Source organism: Lepisosteus platostomus, chromosome 7 (assembly GCF_059453375.1).
Source record: "Lepisosteus platostomus isolate fLepPlt1 chromosome 7, fLepPlt1.hap1, whole genome shotgun sequence".
Taxonomy (NCBI): Eukaryota; Metazoa; Chordata; class Actinopteri; order Semionotiformes; family Lepisosteidae; genus Lepisosteus; species Lepisosteus platostomus.
Genome location: NC_142617.1, coordinates 20,190,557 through 20,209,673, shown reverse-complemented (window position 1 = coordinate 20,209,673; position 19,117 = coordinate 20,190,557). Strand labels below are relative to the sequence as shown.

The 19,117-nt window shown below is 39.2% G+C and overlaps 1 protein-coding gene and 1 long non-coding RNA gene across 7 annotated transcripts in view; both read left to right on the top strand.

Moving 5' to 3' along the window:
* Positions 1–3,527: 3,527 nt before the first annotated feature.
* LOC148658453 (uncharacterized) lies at positions 3,528–9,783 on the top strand. The gene is made up of 2 exons (XR_015940075.1): positions 3,528–6,273; positions 9,277–9,783. It is a non-coding gene; the product is annotated as an uncharacterized LOC148658453 (long non-coding RNA).
* Positions 9,784–17,348: 7,565 nt separating this feature from the next.
* Positions 17,349–19,117, top strand: part of fndc3a (fibronectin type III domain containing 3A) — a 113,130-nt gene continuing 111,361 nt past the window's right edge. For 3 of the 6 annotated variants that reach the window (XM_088639650.1, XM_088639660.1, XM_088639656.1), the window contains exon 1: positions 17,350–17,908. The gene's annotated coding sequence lies outside the window, so the exon portion shown is untranslated. Of the gene's footprint in view, positions 17,909–19,117 lie in introns of all 6 variants that reach the window. The other 3 variants (XM_088639657.1, XM_088639658.1, XM_088639651.1) reach the window with 2 other exon arrangements.

Sequence of the window (19,117 nt, the reverse complement as noted above, 5' to 3'; positions counted from 1 at the left end):
GTCTAGAATGGAGTGTATACCTAATGTAAACATTCTTCTGTCAGATTATACAGTATGTCTACAAGGAAAGCACTACTATCGTGGTTTCTTAAACTGCACCAAATTTTAAATTCATATCCCAGTTGAAACAAAATGAACTAGGTACATTATAACTTCTCAGGTACTGAAGATAATAACGTTCCTCACAAAACATACACAATAAATCACTTATCCACCATTGGTGTCATGTCCTAGCTAGGATTTGCTTACATGGTTAGGTAAATTGACCAGCTGTATCACTAATTAATTTGCAGACTGGAGGTGAACAGAGGATTGTACTGTACTACTTTTCCTATACTCTTAGCCAATGGTAACAGTAAATTACTTGATGAAGTGATGCTGGTGGAATTGGGTATAAGTCATAAAAGATTCAATGGCGAAGTGTTTTTAGTAACCACTAACCCAGCTTTAATGTAATAATTGTATGGAAACAGTAATCCATCCACCACTTATTTTGGTTTAAACAGCAGAGAGCTCATCTATCAGGGACCAGAATAATAAACACTGACAGTTAGGTTCCTCCAAGCAATCCTTAAGGCTTTCTGAGGGTCACAGTAATACATATATTTCAGAGAAAATTTTGAACGGAATGATTCATCGATGAGGGACTAAATAGTTAATAAGAGCACAAGAATAGTTATGTACAAGTGGAGCCCATTCACCCCCTCTAGTCCTCTGGTAGTTAGTAGTTAATTGATCCAAAGGATCACATCCAGCCATTTTCTTGAAGGAAGCCTGGGTTTCTGTCATGTAGCGTCTTTCAGGACCCTATGCAGACAGCCCAATCAGGAAGAGAGTGAACAGACACGGGGAAGAGACGAGGAACAAGGCTGGCAAACGAACAGGGGGGCATGACGAAGGTACTGAGGGAGGCGTGGTCCAGGCAAACAGTCCAAAGGGTGTTTGTTAGGGAAATTTGTAAGGAGGCAAATGTCCAGAGCCGGGTGGTCCATCCATGACAAAAACAAACGAAGTTAAAAGCCGGAACAGGATCCAGCGAAGGGTCGGAGGAATAAAAAAGGGTAACGGGGCCAGTCGCTCCAAGTCCCGGACGCATATGGTCAAGACGCCGGGGAAAAAGCTTGCCTACGGACAACCCAGAAAATAGGTAAGCCTTGTGGCATCCATCTTCCAATACTGAGCCTGGAATAGTGGGGGCGTCTGGCTTTTAAAGGGGAGACTGTAACAGAAGGCAGGTGCAGGAGATCAGGTAAAATGTGAAAGATGAGGAACGCCCTTAAGGAGAAGGGATTTCAGCTTCAGTTTCAGCTTCAACAACATAGTTTTGCAGCTTGTTCCAGTCTTTCACATCCCTTTTGGTAAAAAGTGCTCACTGGTCTTAGTTTCAAATGCACTTCCACATACTGTAGTTTCCATTTGTGCTCTCTGGTTCAGTTTTCACTGTTCTTCCTGAAGATGTGCACTGGGTTGAATCTGTCAGTTCCTTGAAAATGTTGAATACTTGGATCAGGTCTATTCCAAGTCTTCTCTGTTGAAGACTAAAAGGATTTAGTTACTTCAATATGTGTGAAATATTTACATAAGACCTGGAATGAGGTATCCGGTACCTAATCTCCTGGTTTATTTTTAATGACACAAAAATATTAATTCTCACGAATATTCAACTGTACTCTTTTTTAAAATGAACACCAAAGAAACATGTTCCTTAATCATGAAAAGTAATTAACCCACAGGCTCAGAAGTGTACAGCAGAAAATATAATGAGGGTGGTCTAAACTAATAAGCTACTTATTCCTTCTCATTTTAATTGCTCATATTGTAGGGATAATGTTTTATTTGAAATACTATATTTGAAATATGTTTAATGTTCTGTTTGAAATAAGGGTATTTCTTTATTTGAATGCTGTCTTTTGTTGCAGAATAATACCTTAATGATGCTATCATAATATTCAGAACGCTTTATAACCACTTTCCAAAAGACAAAACAGCTGTATTAATATCCATAATTACATGAATCAGAACACTTATACATACAACTATCTTTACAATGACAAATGTTATGTATTATTATAAGACTCTTGAAGGTCAAGTCTTATATATGCTTTATTAAATATCTTAATTTTAAATCAAAGATTTAATCTGTAGTTTTTAGTTCATATAAATTTAATATGCCAATGTAAAATACATGTGCTTAATAGTGTATATTTTGTAAATTCTCTACATTTATACCTTTAGATTTGTTCGCATACATTAAGTACTGTATTTCTAATTTCTTAGTCGTATTTTAGTGAAATAAATAAATAAAGTATTCCTTAAAGTTGTCAAAGTATAATTGTGATTGCTAATATCGTTTTTAAACACTGCAGGAATTATTCTTCCTATCTGAGAAGTCTCCCATGCATACTGTATAACCAGCTCTTTGCCTTTCAATGAAGAGACCTGTTCTGAAATGAAAGTTCAGAACTGGGTCCATCATCAGGTGCTGTTGGGGTGTGAACTCTTTCCAAACTGAGAGAATAAGCACTTGCTGCTTGGATGACATGCAGACCTTCTGGATTAATCATCTGCCATGACGTTCCAATCTTACACGCATGAGCTAATTTGTCATTTGACAAATTATCTTTATGTTTTAACAGTGACCGTTACCTTATATGTATGTTTCTACTGTATGTCTTAACAAGTCAGTCCTGTGCACGTTCACGTGGCAGCAGTGTAACATGGCAGAAGGTGGAAGTGAGGGAGAAAACCCAAGATGTCAGCTGGGAACCAGTATGTCTGGAGGGTTTTGAGGTTAAACTTGGACCTGTTGGAACTGAAGATGGACCTGTTGGAACTGAAGATGCAGCATCTAGACTGGACAGCAGTGGTCAGTAGAGAGTAGTGTCCAAAAGCTATTTCAGTGGAATGTCCATTGGTAGTGGATGTTTCCAGGCCAAACTGGAGTCAAGCACAAGCAGATCCAATGACCAAGGGTAACACTAAGATTCTTGGAAGTGGAAAAGCAAGACAAGGTGACAGAAACTAGAGAAACAGAGAGAACAAAACATTAGATGAAAAAGGAATCTAGAGCAGACCACACATTAAAGACTTAACTGATGTGAGAGGAGGAAATGGCTGCCAGTTAAGTACCCACAAAACAATGACAGATGTTTAAGAGGAAAGAAAGATCTGAGCATCATAATGTAGTCAATGTTAACTTTGTATATTTTGTAAGCTGTTGTGTTTAAGGAAAATGGTAAGCAAATAATAATAACAATCACAAAAAAAGTGTTGACAAAGACATGGAAGGAATTAAGACAACCAAGAGTCTGAGTATAAGCAGAGGACAGAAGGTGCCTTTTAATTACTGATGCTAGAACCTGTGAATGTGATGCAGAGGAGGAGAGGAGAGTCCTGAAAGAGCAGTCAGAGAGCTACAAGCTGAGCCTGAGATATCTTATTCACAGAACAAAGGTAGGAAAGTTAACAGCATCAAACAGCATCAAATTAAACAGTAGGACTTATTGAACTTCCCATCAGTTTGCTTCTTCAGGTGGTCACAAACTGTAGGTTTAGATTTTAGGAAATACTAGATCTATGTCAATATGAGCCTTATGTGAAAGAAAGTACTCGCTGTGAAAAGCACTATAGATATTCTACATACACCCATTATGAATGTGAATCCATTTGCACCAGGGTGTGCTTTCGGATGGAGGGCTTTGGTTTTCACAATTTTAAGTTTAAGATCCATCTTCTCATGCTTCAGTAAATATATTGACAAATGTCTGGAGATCCTCTTCTGATGAGGGATATCCTCAATATCATTATACATATATTGGAGCTTCATGAGTGAAATCAGGGTAGTTTTAGTTTTCGATGGGATTCCAGAGAGCTTAAATAATTTATTATCCATTTACTAGGTCTGTTGCAATCCAGGAGGGAGCCTGTCTATATTTAAATGGAATATTGAAATAAAAGTCAGAGAATGACTCTCCATTGTTGGACACTCAGGCTACCAGGGGTCTATATCACATCTTTACTATATGCATATCATCAAGAAGCAAGTAAAGGATGCTGACTTTTTTTCTAGGACATTCATATTTTGTGAGGTATCTTTCATAGTGCCTCATATTTAACAGAGTCAACAGTCATTTAAAACAGAGGGTGGTGTTGCTCTTGACATTTTTCCTGGAACTGGGGGACTCGAGCCAACACTAAGATTCTGGGAGATGAGATTTAGCAAGTTGACAGGCTGTGAATAGCGTCAAGTGACGTCACCCTACAAAAGTTCAGAAAACAGTATGTCTTTGCACAGTGTGTAAAAGCCTTGTGATGTACTTGTAGAAGTAAATAATAATTTTCTTCAACGAACATCAATGAAAATGAACCCTATGGATCTTCTAATGTTTCTGCTTCTGAGCTGCCTGCTTGCAGGATGATACATGCTTTTTAAAAAAAAAATATGTAAGGCTGCAACTCACTTTTTTTTCACTAGGCGTCACCAATGTCTACATAACTGTCACCTCTTAATGAGTTTCAAAGCTAAACCCAAATTCTAGATCAGAAAAGCAGTTTTCCTTTGCTTCTGTTTATCTAAGATTTAGCAATATTTACATGAAAGAAAATGGTGCTGGAGATACAATGATGTGTGCTGCCTGTCCACTTCAGTTTGGATCCCAGTTCTAAGTTATTAATAAAAACTTACCCATAAATTTTATTCTAAGATGTACATAATTTGCAAGTAATTATAGGTGACATAATTCATCGAGCTAAGCTAATGAGATAAGATAAGACAATGACCTTGTAGCATTTTGAAACTGAAAGGTACTGCACCTGATTTTTTGCCCACTGAACACAAGGGTGTGGAATTAGGGGCCCCCAGAATTCCCTTCAAAGACTCAGGTTATGGTTTTGGTCATTTTAAATTTAAACATTTCTCACCAACTTTCCAACGAAAAAAAACAGTAGTAGTACTCGTGGCTACAACTATGTATTTACTTTGTATTTTGTTTTGTGATGACACCAATGTATTGTTAAATAGGTGCTTGGAAGAGCGCTGTGCTTGTGTTTTGTAAGTAAGCAAAGCAAATACTAAGCCACTAACAAGCCAATGCACAAAAGCACATAAAAAATGGTTTCAATTTCAATTCTAATGCAAGTCCACCCCCCAGTGGTAAAAGGGAGTAGAGATTGGTGTAACATGGAGAAAAAATGAAACAGAGCGCAGTGTGCAAGAGCCTGTTACTAAATGTGATGTCACACTTAGACATTGCAGAGCTCTTCCAAGCCAGCAGTAGACCTAGTATGCTCTGAGCCTGGCTGTATCTTTAATCAAATCCCCGCAGGTGTCCACATTTCTTAGAGAGTGTCACAGTGTCAGTAAGTGCTTTATCCTTAAGGGGGAACTGCAGTCCCAATTTCTCAGACTGGGTATTAAATCTCAGTAACAAAATAATAAATGGACAGTATTCCAAAAAGACTAAAATGGTGAACTTTTGTGAAAGTATGATATGGTTGTCATGTTGTCGCAAATTGTTGGTTTCACCACGGGCAAGAGCGAGAGTTCACATGAATTGTGACATGGAAACAGCCCTCCATGCTCACTAGTCGTGGTAAGCAAATGAGAAACATGGTCTCGTAACAATGTTAATTATTATGAGTGTATATTGGTTGGCAGGTTGCTCTTTTTATGCAATGCTTAAAAGTGGTTAAAAACCATGTCACCTTGTGTGTGTCGACCTAAAAAAATATTTACTATTAATATAGTAGCAAAATTTGCTTGGTCTAAAGCATGTTTATAATGTAATAGGACCTCTTTTTTTTGTCACCGGATGTTATGTTGCAATATCGCGCTACGCATACATTGGAAAAAAACATCTCCTTGTGATGGAAATTAGAGGATTACATGTTACTATGTACTTGTTAGTTTCATTGCAGTTTGAAAGGCACTCATCATTGCCGATTCATTATATTAAATCTGAAATGTCAAAATAACGCTGCAGTTCCTCTTTAAGAGGGTTGCAATAAGCCAGAACCTGACTACACGCTTGAGTGGACTGCAGTCATTCTCAGACAATGGATAGCAATGCCTTAAATAACATGCAGGTTTTAAATAATGTGGAGGATTCAACAGCAGCATGTAGTGGTTAAAGAGCAACTGTGGTTGGCAGAAAACTCAAATCAGGAAGTAGGAAGCATTTACACTTGAAAAGATGAAACACTAACACTGTTAATCCTTTCAGGCAATCAAAGCTTTAATACCAAATGACGCCAAACCTAACGAAGCCTTTTTTGGTGAGTTTGCTGATTTACTTTCATTTTTTTGCCTCAGATTTAAGAGGATCCTTATTCTTGGGGACTTTAAAAAGCACATTGACTCAAGGTCTTCCAGTTTGACTAAGGATTTTCTAGCTCTGTTGGGATGCTTTGATCTAACTCAGTTTGTTCATAGCCCTACACATAGCCCTACACACCCTTGACTTAATCGTTGCAAGTGACTCTTTTGTTTCCCACTGCTCTTCCCTTGATGTAGGCCTCTCTGACCACTTAGCTATTCTTTTCAATCTGGAATTACCTGTTTCTAACACTTCCCCCTCACACTCCCCCTGACACTCTGTGAATTTCCACAACTGGCGATCAATTGATCAGCCTAAATTTGCACATTCTGTTCTGTCCTGCTTTATCTTAGCTCTCAAATGGTTTAAGTCCTACTTCACTGATCGCTGTCACTTTGTCTCCCTTGGCAGATTTAGGTCTGAAATTGGTTTAGTTAAGTCTGGTGTTCCTCAGGGCTCGTTACTGGGTTCCCTACTTTTCAGCATTTACATGTTTCCACCTGGTCAGCTTTTAAGATCACATGGCCTCAACTATCATTTCTATGCTGATGATACTCAAATATACATCCATACCAAACCTGACACTGATGTGACTGTGTCTATTCTATCTACTTGCATCTCTGACATAAAAACTTGGATGACTCAAAATTTCCTTCATCTTAACTGTGACAAGTCATTCTTATTGGCACCCCCATCAACTAAAAGCCAATCCTATCTGTGGATGGTACCATACTTGAGATTCAGTCTAAATTGAAAAGCCTTGGGGTGATATTTGATTCTGGCTTAACATTCGACCCCAAGGTTTTTCAATTTAGACTGAATCTCAAGTACGGTACCATCTGCCAAGGGAGACAAGGGATGACCTTAAAACATCGCTAGACTATGCCTTATGTTATCACTAACTGGCGGCTGAAAAGCTCATCAACACATTTGTCTTCTCCCAAATTGACTACTGTAATGCTCTACTCACTGGGGTATCTAAATCCACATTGAACAAACTCTAGTATGTCCAAAATTCGGCAGCCAGAATCCTGACCAGGTCTACTGCAAGTGATCACATTTCTCCTATCCTGGAATCCTTGCACTGGCTTCCTATCAAGTTTTGTATCAACATCAAAATCCTCATGCTCACCTATAAGGCTCTGCATGGCTTGGCACCTCAGTACCTGTCTGAACTATTATTGCCCTACTCCCCATCTCACAACCTTCACTCCTCTAATTCTGGTCTCCTAACTGTCCCCCAAGCCCATTTACATTCTACACTCTGTGGATGACAGTACCTTCTCCTGTTATGCCCCAAAGCTCTGGAACTCTCTCCTCAAGGATATCAGAGAGTCACCTTCTCTAAACTTCTTCAAATCCAGACTCAAAACGTTCTTCTTTAGAAGAGCCTTTACTTTACTCGTTCCATTCTTTACCCCTCTGTTCCTAATGTATGTAGTTCCACCATCTACTGTCTCCTCTGCATATTCTCATCGTGTTTATCTTGTGTATTTTTTATTGTTTATTTTTAATTGTTGTTGTTTCTGTTGTCATTCTGTAAAGGGCTTTGAGATGCCACCTTTAAAGGCACTATATAAAATAAAGTTTATTATTATTATAAATGCAATCAATACATAATTGAGACACACAGGTAATGGGTGTGAAATGCACTGATCCAAACGGACACCAGCCAGAACATATAGGATTGAAGAGCAGGTGGCTGCAGTCTCGACAGGACATCTGTACCAATAACAGGGGCCAGGCCCAGGAGTAAGAGCTAATATGTTGTAAACTTAAAAGTTGGAGCTATATGTATTATTAAAGTGGAGATATATGAGTAGCAGACAAAGAAACAGGATTAGGACAGATTTTAGGAATATTTTAGGAAGCTGAAGGAATGGCCGTGATGAACAGCATACATAGTTGATTGAGTGGCAAGATCCTTCATGGCTGAGCATTTTGTTCAAGTTATTTTTGTAATCACAGTGGTTTAGTGCAAGGAAGCACTGCAGAAATGGAAACAAAACCTCTTCAGGTTTCAATATTCAGAACAATATATAAATAACCATATATGAATTTCAATACAAAAAGGCACAATCTGCCTAATCTGATACCCTGGATTTCAGAGTGTACAGGTTTATTGAAGACGTTCAGCATCTGAATCGCCAGCAATCAAATCTGGGGCAGCAGTAAGGCTTTTAAAATGTTGGTCAGGGTTTGCAGCAATGTCATTTAAGCAAATCTAGCTGGAGTTAGTAATGCTATGCTATAACTGATTTCAATCAGCAGGTTTAACATTCAAACAGCAGCAATAAGAAAGAGTTGGCAGGGCACTGCTGAAACAGCTTGCAACATAATGGAAAAACATGAATGCTATTTTGGCTAATATTTCTGAAAGCAGCAGGTAGCAGCAAGTACTTTTTGCAAATATGTGAATTTAAATCAAGGTCAAAAGTTGTTTGCATCTAGTAGTCTGAATTCAGTGAGAAAGGGATCATGGGTTAAAATGGTAGGGGACTGGTTGAAATAAGCAGCAGGCTGGAGTAGCAGCTGATGGAATTAAAGATATGTGCAAAGTAATACAACTTCTAGTTGAAGAAATAAATCTTCTGATGCACCTAGACACATCATCAGTGATGTAACCAAGGGTCACTGGATGTTTTAGATCTTTCAACATCAGACATCTTCACCCAGGTGACCCAGTCAAGGTTGATCAAGTACTGCTTATTTCCAGATGGTATCGTCATCCACAGATCACTCCTCTTGATCCATGGTCATCTTGAGGCTCTTTTTGCAGCCTCTGTGGTGGTTTTGATGGCCTTCCTCTTGCTCACCTATACCCAAAAGGCTGTAAGCTCTACAGAGGGATTGACCGGCAAATCCTCTGCAGCAACCCTTGATGGGCTCACACCATGCTCTCCACCTCTTCCCATGGCACTGTTTAACCAGATCTTCATACTTGGCTCTCTTCCTTTCATAGGTCTCCTCCATCCAGTCTTCCCAGGGAACCATAAGCTCTAGCATGACCAGCTGCTTAGATGCCTTGGACAGAAATACTGTGTCTAGCCTAAGTGTGGTTGTTACAGCCAAGGAACTTAAGCTTCCTCCCTAGGTCAACCTTCAGCTGCCAAAGTCTTGCCAGGAGACCCACTGAATCTCTGGGCTGTGGTTGTGGCTGCTGACCGATTCTGATGAAAGCAATGGTCTGATTTGCTGTGTGGTGATGTTTACTGATGTGATGCCTCTGCTTATAGTGTCTACTAAGGCCTTAAGCACCTGGTTGTGGTGCCATCAATAGCGGCCTTCTCCAGGGGTTTTTGGGCAACAGCTGAGGATGTGCTCCAGTCTCTCTCGCCCTTGGCACAGTAGGCATCCTGGTGAATCACTTTGCCCCATCAGTAGAGTTAAGATGGACTAAGGAGCTCATATTGTTTTCCAAAAACATATAGATATGACTGGTGGTTTTGAATTAAATTATTTTTTGGAATGATGACTTCAGCTCCTTACTTTGGTTCCATCAGTGCTGGAAAAAATGAATGTCAAAGAGATCTCTGGAGAGATTTCAACTGATTTAATTTAAATTATTCATGAAAACATGAATCAAGTCCCCTCTTAGTCTTCTTTGTCAAGATTAAACAGGTTCTTTCAGCTGTCAGTGAAGAACATTCCAGAACAGTAGTGATTATATCAGGGTAACCAAAATTGTCTGAGCTCACACAAGTGCATCGTGCCATTTTATTTCAATGTGTAATTTTAGCTTTGCGTGATTTAAATTCTATGCTTTTAGCTATCTATCCAAATGTGTAGTTCAAGTAGTTAGCTGCATCGGCATGCGTAGGCTGCAAAAGAACAAGTAAAAGGTTTATTCCATGCTATCTTCACACCTCTTAAATTGCTTCCCTAAAGTGTCTAAAAGATGACAATGATATGACTACATAAACACCTATGTTTTTTTTTAAGTAGCCTCTTCAAGCTCTGCATTTCCTTTTTTGGTATTTGTAATTTCCAAAAGATAATGTATCATTACATTAGAAGACTCCAGTCCTGGCTCAAGAATGCCACAGTGTCTGCAGGTTTTCATTGCAGCTCTGTTCTTAAATACAGATTTCCAACAATTATGCTATAATTGACTAAACTGGACCTTTCCCAGCTCATTGCATTTTGAAGATTTAAAGAGGATTATAAAACCTGCTGGACTGTGTCCCTTCAAGTCCAATATTCAAAAGCACTGCCTGCTTTAAAGAGTTTAAGGTCATCCATTCTATATAAAATAGTAATATGATACTGTCAGTCTTGATTGGAAAAGGCAAGAAATAACAGCTGTTGGCAAGAAAATTAAACACCCCCTTTCCCCTGATTCCTTTTCATTTACCCATTAGTCATGTGTGACTCATTCAAGTTCTACAGCGCCACTGTTCGTGTTAATGAGTCAGAGTTCCTTAGAGAAAATACAGGTACAATTAATGCTGCTTTTCTGTGACGCAGAAACCCTTTCTCTCTGCTCACAGCTCTCAGGCCCATTAATTACAAAGAACAGACAGGCTGTCCTTCCAGCACAGATCATCCAGAAATAAAATTTGAAAGCTCTCTCCCTTCACATATATATTTTATATGTTTGATTGTGGGTGGCACGATAGCGTAGTGGTTAGCATTTCAGTCTCACTAGGGTGCTATCTGTGTCGAGTTTGTATGTTCTCCCCTTGTTCAAGTGGGTTTTAAAATAAGATAAAATAAGACTTTATTGATCCCAAAGGGAATTTTCTCTGGGTGTTCCAGTTTCCTCCCACAGTCCAAAAACATACTGGTAGTTTAGTTGGCTCCTGGGAACATCAATCCTGGTGTGTGTTTGCATCTGTCTATGACCAGTCCTGGGACTGGTGTATCCTGCCTCGTGCCTGTTGCCTGCTGGAATAGGCACCAGCTCCCCTGTGACCCTGTATTAAAAAAAAAAACAACTAGCAAATTGATGTATGGATGGATGTTTGATTGTATGCTTCTAGCACATACCATTACGCTTAAAAACATATTCCTTCCACACATTTTTAGATTTCTTTAGCACCAAGATCGAAAACATCCGGCATCACATTTTCTCCACAACGCATATCACATCCACACCTCCTCCCTGCTTGCCTAACTTTACTGCTTCCCTTCTCTCCAAACTTCTCTCTTCTTGACTCGCATATGAAATCCACCACCTGCCTATTAGATCCCATTCCCACCGCTTTATTTCAATCCTGTTCCACCTCTGTCTGTCCCATTGTCCTCAATATAATAAATGAATCCTTGAGCACGGGTGTTGTACCAATGGTCCTCAAAACTGATGCCATTACCCCTGTGTCATAAATGCCGAACATGGCTCAGGAAAATCTAAGCAATTTTCACCCCATCTTCAACTTACCATTTCTTGCAAATATTCTAGAACATGCTGTTAAAATTCAGTTAAATAACCGTCTCATTGCAAACAACCTCTTGGAACTCCTCCAGTCTGGTTTCCGAGAACTTTACAGTACAGAAACTGCCCTGGTCAAAGTCACTAGCGATCTTCTAATAGCTTATTATTCTGATTATTTTTCTATCCTCATTCTTCTTGATCTAAGTGCTGCTTTAAACACTGTTAACCACACTATCTTACTTATTGATCACTTTTATCTTACTTTTAAGATCACATGGCCTCAACTATCACTTCTATGCTGATGATACTCAAATGTACATCCATACCAAACCTGACATTGATGTGACCATCTCTATTCTCTCTAATCGCATCTCGGACATAAAAACATGGATGACTTTAAACTTCCTTCATCTAAACTGTGTCAAAAACTGAAGTCATGCTTATTGGCACTCCCCATCAACTTTATAAAGTCAATGCTGTAACCCTATCAGTGAATGGCACTGTACTTGAACTTCTGTCTAAATTGAAAAACTTGGGGGTGATATTTAATTCAGGCTTGACATTCAACCCACATGTGCAACATATTATCAAAACATCATTCTTTCACCTCAGAAATATCGCCAGACTACATCCTATGTTATCACCAACTGTTGATGAAAAGCCGATCAACACATTTCTCTTCTCCCAAATTTACTACTGCAGTATAATGCTCTTTTTCGGGGTTACTAAATCCACATTGAACAAACTCCAATATGTCAAAAATTCGTCAATCAGAATCCTGACCAGGTGTAGTGCAAGTGATCACATTACTCCTATCCTGGAGTCTTTGCACTGGCTTCCTGTCAGGTTCCGTGTCGATTTCAAAATTCTCATGCTCACTTATAAGGCTCTGCATGGCTTGGCACCTCAGTACCTGTTAGAGCTACTATAGTCCTACTCCCCCTATCTTGCAACCTTTGCTCTTCTAATTCTGGTCTCCTGTCTGTCCCCCAAGCCCGTCTACACTCTATGGGTGACAAGGCCTTCTCCTGTTATGCTCCAAAGCTCTGCACCTCTATTCCTAAAGAGATATCAGCGAGTAACCTTCCCTAAACTTTTTCAAATCCACAATCAAAACGTTCTTCTTTTGAAAGGCCTTTACTGATTCTGTTATTTACACTGTCTCCTCTCATTGTGTATTTTCATAGTGCATATCTTGTGTATTTTTTGTAGTTGTTGTCGTTCTGTATTGAGAAGACACCTTTAAAGGTGCTATATAAAATAAGTTTTTTGTTATTATTGTGTGAGACAGCAAGCTCTGAAGATTAGTTCTGAATGAGCTTCAAACTGCATAAAATTGAAAAATCAAGAATGCATAGCTTAAAGGCCATTTTCTCCATGTAGTTATGAAACAAAATGGTCCAATCAACCAAAGGATTTAATACTAATGGTAGAGAACAGGCTTTGCAGTGTGATCCATAGGAATGTATAGTAATGTTCTTGTTTTTTTTTTTAACTTAGTGAAGTATTGGAATTTAAAATATTTTGACTTCTCCAGAGGTATTATATTCTGCTTATGAATGATTTGTCATTCCTGTATTTTAGCAATAAAGGTAGGTCATATTTTTGTCAGTGAACATCTTTTCAACTTGTACAATATGCAAATAATTCATAATACATTTAGATAAGGCTAAGGTAGGCAGTTAACATACACTTATGTACTATAGGAGTAAGACCAACTACTTTTTCTGACTAGACTGAGGATTGTTGTTCATTGATAGGACCTTGCAGTGGTGGAGAGGCTTGCATGTTCCCATGAACAGAACAGATATGTTGGAGCCTACTGCTATTGGAAGGGTCTCCTTTAACAAACAGGTATGAGACAAGGTCCTGAAGAAAAACCATCCCCTGCAAGACCTTTATGTTGGTTTGAAATAAGACAGAACCTTGCTCAGAATATGTATACCTAGGCTTATTCCAGTAGCTGTGCCTGTGTGGTCTTCCCTGTTGTGCATTTGGTAGCTCACCCACCATCATAGCCCAACAGGACTTGCACCAAAACAGCGGAATATAGCTGCTTTGTAGGCTGACCACCTATGAGGTGAAGCATGTGGTTCAGGTGTGATGTCAGTATGTCAAATAATAATAGTAATAATTCCTTACCGTCATATAGCACTTTTCTGGGACTCCACTCAAAGCTCTTTACAGGTAACGGGGACTCCCCTCCACCTCCACCAATGTACAGCACCCATCTGGATGATGCGACTTCAGCCTTAGTGCGCTAGAACACTCATCACACATCAGCTATCAGTGGGGAGGAGAACAGAGCAATGAAGCCAATTTTTTTATAGATGGGGATTATTAGGAGGCGATGACTGGTAAAGGCCAATGGGAAATTTGGCTAGGATGCCAGGGTAACACCCCTACTCTTTTCAAGAAACAACCTGGGATTTTTAGTGACCACGGAGAGTCAATACCTCGGTTTTATATCTCATCTGAAACACGGCACCTTTTTGCAGTATAGTGTCCCTGTCACTATACTGGGGCATTAGGACCCACATAGACAGCAGGGTGAGCGCTCCCTGCTGGCCCCACTAACACCTCTTCCAGAAGCAACCTTAGTTTTTCCCAGGAGGTCTCCCATCCAGGTACTGACTTACTGTAGGCTCACACCTGCTGCAGGATTATATGGCTGATGACAGTAAAGTCAAAGAGAGAGATGTGTCACAGTGGACTAGACCTTGACAATGGAAGCTACTGGGTCGTGAAATGTCACTTTTCTGGTGGGAAGTTCAAGCTTATTGTTGGAATGCTACTAACTAGTTATAGTCCTTATCATCTTCACATACAGCAAACATGGCTTTGGCAATGGAACCCAATGTCTTGATTGAGAGGGGTGTTGTTTCTTCTCCAGAGTGGTCTTACTGGAGTAGACCTTGGCAAGATACTCACCTGGCCCTGGTATTTGAGCAACAACTCAAAGAGACTTTAGGTCTCAGAGAAGAAAATCTCTCGCTCTTTTTTGCATCTAATGGCAGTCTAGAATTGAGACTTTGGTGCCTGATGAGGTGAACAGCTACTGATTCAAAAGTATTTCAAATGCTTACATGTGGAAAAATGCAGATATCTTCAAACACAAGGTTGCTCAGACATAACTGGTACCAAAGCAGTGTAGGTGGAGTGTCAGTGATTGACATCATATTGTCAGTGATTGACATCATAGTATTGTCTGGCCTAAAGTTGTATGGTCTGGGACACTTGGTTGAAGACCCCAACAATCAAAACAGAGAGGCAACAAAAGGTTACAATTAAGGAACCATTAAGGAAATGAGATGATAATTTGATGTGGCTTTGAAGTATATTTTGAAACCGCACAGGTTGAGCCTAAAAAATGAAAGAAAGAAAGAAAGAAGATTGTCACGACTCGTTCATTCTCCCTTAAGCTCCCTGGCATTCCCACGCGTGCTAAATTCCACACACGCTCATCCAGGAACTAATTATCCAACCATGTCTCTCTCTCTTCAATATTTAAACACTCTTCTCCGGCTTACCTACGCTCAATATTGAGAAGTCTTCCACAGCTTTCTCTTGTGTGCGCTTCTATTCTCGACCTGACTCCTTTGACTACCCGACCTGGTTCTCCTACTTTTGACTTCACTCTTGCCTAATGACTTGGATTTCGAATATAGAATTTACTTTTGCTCATACTACATTCCTCATGGCTTCACATAGGGGTCCAACAACTCACCCCTTTCAGAAATCCTGACAAAGATGGAACAGGGATGAGGGATGGAACAGATATGAAATCAGTGGATGCCAACAGCTTCTACCTAAACACATAACAAATTTATCCCCATAACATGCAAAGCAAAAGCTAAAAAACAGTATCCTAAATGGTTCAGCAAATCAATTTGAAATAATAAGGGGGAAAACAATGCTTTATAAAAAAAAATGAAAAACAGCAGGATCCAGTTAAAAAGAGAAAAATGAATTGCAAGCACAGGTAAAAATGGATAATAAAAAGGTCAAAAGAGAAATTGAAAGGAATATTGCAATGGAGGTTAAAATAAATAAAATGTTATATAGATACTACAATGGCAAAAGAACAGTCAAGTATCAAGTAAAATGTAGTATGGACAAAAAAAGTAAACTTCTAGACAATTAAAAAGAAAAGAGTATTTCAATCAGGTGTTCACAAAGTAAGAAGTTAACAATATACCTCAGATAGCAGAAAGAAAAACAAAACTGTATTACAAAGTATCAGCATATTAGAGGGAAATTTTTTTCAGGTACAGGAAGCACTCAAAATGAACAAATCCACAGGGTTCAATGGTATTTTACCACTAAAAAAGAGATGTTTTTAAAGAGTAAAAAAGTTCAGTTTCTTTAGTCTGTCAGTGTGGGATATTCCCTGGGAAGTATTTTGTGACTCTCCTTTTCTATAATGACGCGAGCAGGTCACCAAGATTGTGCACAATATTCTAAACCTGGCCTTACTAGAGTGTTATACAATATCCATTGACTCAAATTCTATGCTTTTAACTATATATCCTAGCATTTTGTTGACCTTTTTAATTGCTTCCCCACCTGGTCTACGATGTGTACAGTACATGGTAACATAAACACTTAAGTCTTTTTCGTTACTAGTGTGTTCTAGTGTTACTTTTCCCATTCTATATTTATAGTTTATACTTTTACTACAGTACTGCATGCAAAACTATGCATTGGTCTCCATTAAACTTAAATACATTAAATGATTTTTATCTATATTGTTTTGTATTGTACATAATAGTAATAATTCCATAATACAAAAAAAAATTGTATAAGATCCGATTTTTGAACCTACAACACATGAAAGTCTAGTCAAGCCAGACTGTGAGAGTGACTGACAGGGACTAGACGTTTGACTGTGGACTTTCTTAATGGTTTGCCTACAGTGTGTACCAGGATAATAAGAGATATAGGTACAAAAATGGCACATAAATGTAATAGAATTTGTATAAACTTCAAAAAAGAGCATTTGTTAAAATAATTCAGGTGGGTAGCTGTGTCAGTATGCGTAGGCTGCAAAGGAACAAGTAATAGGTTTATTCCATGCTGGAAAGAGAAGAAAGAAAACACAACGTGGCCGTGGAGCCTTCTTCAGGTGTGAAGGTTAAAAATGGTTAAATACCATTTTTAACCATTTGTTAAAAAATGGTATTAAAGGAACTAAATTGAGTGTAAATGGTTCCAGGGCTAATGGCCTAATGATGTCAAATAGTTCAAAACAAATGCCAATATTGCACAACACATGCAAGATACACATATACAACATTATATTTCTCATAACAGATGTTCTTACAGGATCTAAAAATAGACACATTATACAAGAATAATAAAAGAAAAAACGTTTAAAAATGTAATTACCTTTACAAATTCACAAAGTTGGAAAGAAAATTAATTTTATAGAAGCAGACTATACAGACATTACATTGAACCTATTTAAATATATTTAAACTGCTGATGAACATTTGTTATCAAATAATACATCTAATTTGCTGATCTGTTGGCAGGTGATGTGCTCTTGTTCTAAGAAAGACAGCAATGTGGAGACGTCACACATTTTAGCCAGTCATGGCTGTAGGACAGTTTCAAAAAAGCTGCATCCTGTCGGACAGTGCCATTGAGAGAAAGGCGCTTCTGATTAAGGAATAACTTAGCCATAGAAAACACCCATCTGGTGCTTCCTATTTGAGTAAAATAGTTTTTCTTCTGGTACCTTGTACATAAATGAACTCTGGGGGGCGGCACTAGCATTCTGTACTGTTATGTGTGCGTGTGGTCAGAAGTTAGTTTCTGGAAACCGTGATCATAAGGAACCTTGAACTTTTTTCCAATTAGATGTGCAGACTTTACGGGAAAATAGCTCACCCCCCTCCAAAAACGCGCATGCGCCGGAGTTTTGTGTACATTCCTCATAAAGATGGCGCATTTCCAGTGTGATAAGGATCCCAGAGATCTTGGATGCGCACCGGGACAGGAGAAAATATGATCTGCATCCTTAGCTTAGAGTAGGCGCGTACTGTGTGTAGATAAACAGGTGAAAACGGACACGTCACGCTGCTCCAGTATCGGAGCGTCTTCTGACTCGGCCGCAGCTGCGCTCTAGCTGAGGAGGGGGATTCCTATCTGTACAGCAGCAGCAGCTGGTCTGTGCCGCTTTGGGTAAATTACAGCTTCCGACGAGCTGCCAGTTCTGGTGAGTAACGTCTTCGTCACAACAAACTGTTCTAAGACAGCTCTTTCATCTGCAAACGTAAGAAACTGCACCAGGACTTTGTTTGCTGAGGTCGGTGGTTTCGTTTTCGCTGCGACACGTCTAATGTTCGTCTGCGAGCTGAGTGCTAGAGCAGCTCTGGCTTTGCAAACAGGCCCTGTGTTTGTTTACTGTACGTCACAATACAGCAGCTCGTAAGCCACGGCAGTTTCTGAGGAACTGACTTAGGGAGAAAATGAAGTTTTTCCAAAATCCCACAAAATCATACTAGAGTTGTTCTAGTCGCAACTAGCCGGAATTTCAGGGTACTGCATAGGTATTGTTTTCCTCTTTTAAGTGCTCGAAAGCTTAGATTTATAGTAAAATCCTATGAAAGTACCTTTTTGTTCAAGGCGGAATTCACAAATGAGTCAGTTTAATAAAAGCGTTTTCAATATATTGCAAAACCATCTACTAAGGTAGATGATAAAATATATCATATTATAGGAAGACGAACAAGTACCAAGTATCTACTAGTAATAATTGAAAAGTTGTTTGAGTTCATGGTTTCACATTTTGACTGAAGCCATTAATTCAACTAGCAAGTGGCTTGATTGGAACTTTTTCATGTTCTTTTCTTGCTCAAAAGCTGTAGATCTCAGGTTATCTATGAACCACATTACTAAAAAGAGGTTTCATAGCTTAATTAAAGACTGCAAATTAAACCTATTGTTGGGGGTTGGGGCAGATTAAGGCTCTGCTGTAGAACTGAGAGCTGGTCCACAGAACCAGGGTAGGGACTCCTGATCTAAACAATGCGCAGCAATGCAGCAGTTGTTTTATGTGCTTGTAGTTGTAGGAATGGCAGACGGCTGTAATTTTTATGACTGTTGACCGTAGCTAAGCTGTGTGTTTTTTTTTATGCAACAAGCTGGTGGTCAGTTGAGACATTGAGAGAGATGTAAAAAGGTGTGTGTGTGCTGCAAGACCCCCCCCTCCTTCCAGAAACAGCAGGGACAGAAGTGTATGTCTGAGGCCTGGATAAGGTTTCTTACCTCCTGGACTTTGACTGGAACCGTCAATCAGCTGTGGAAGAAATGTCCATTTGAGCTGGTACTTTGACCGGTTCTATTAAGAGTGCAGAAACAAAATAAATTGGCTTGTGTGCTCGCTTGTAGCATATGGATAGAATGATATGGCTCGATGGCTTGT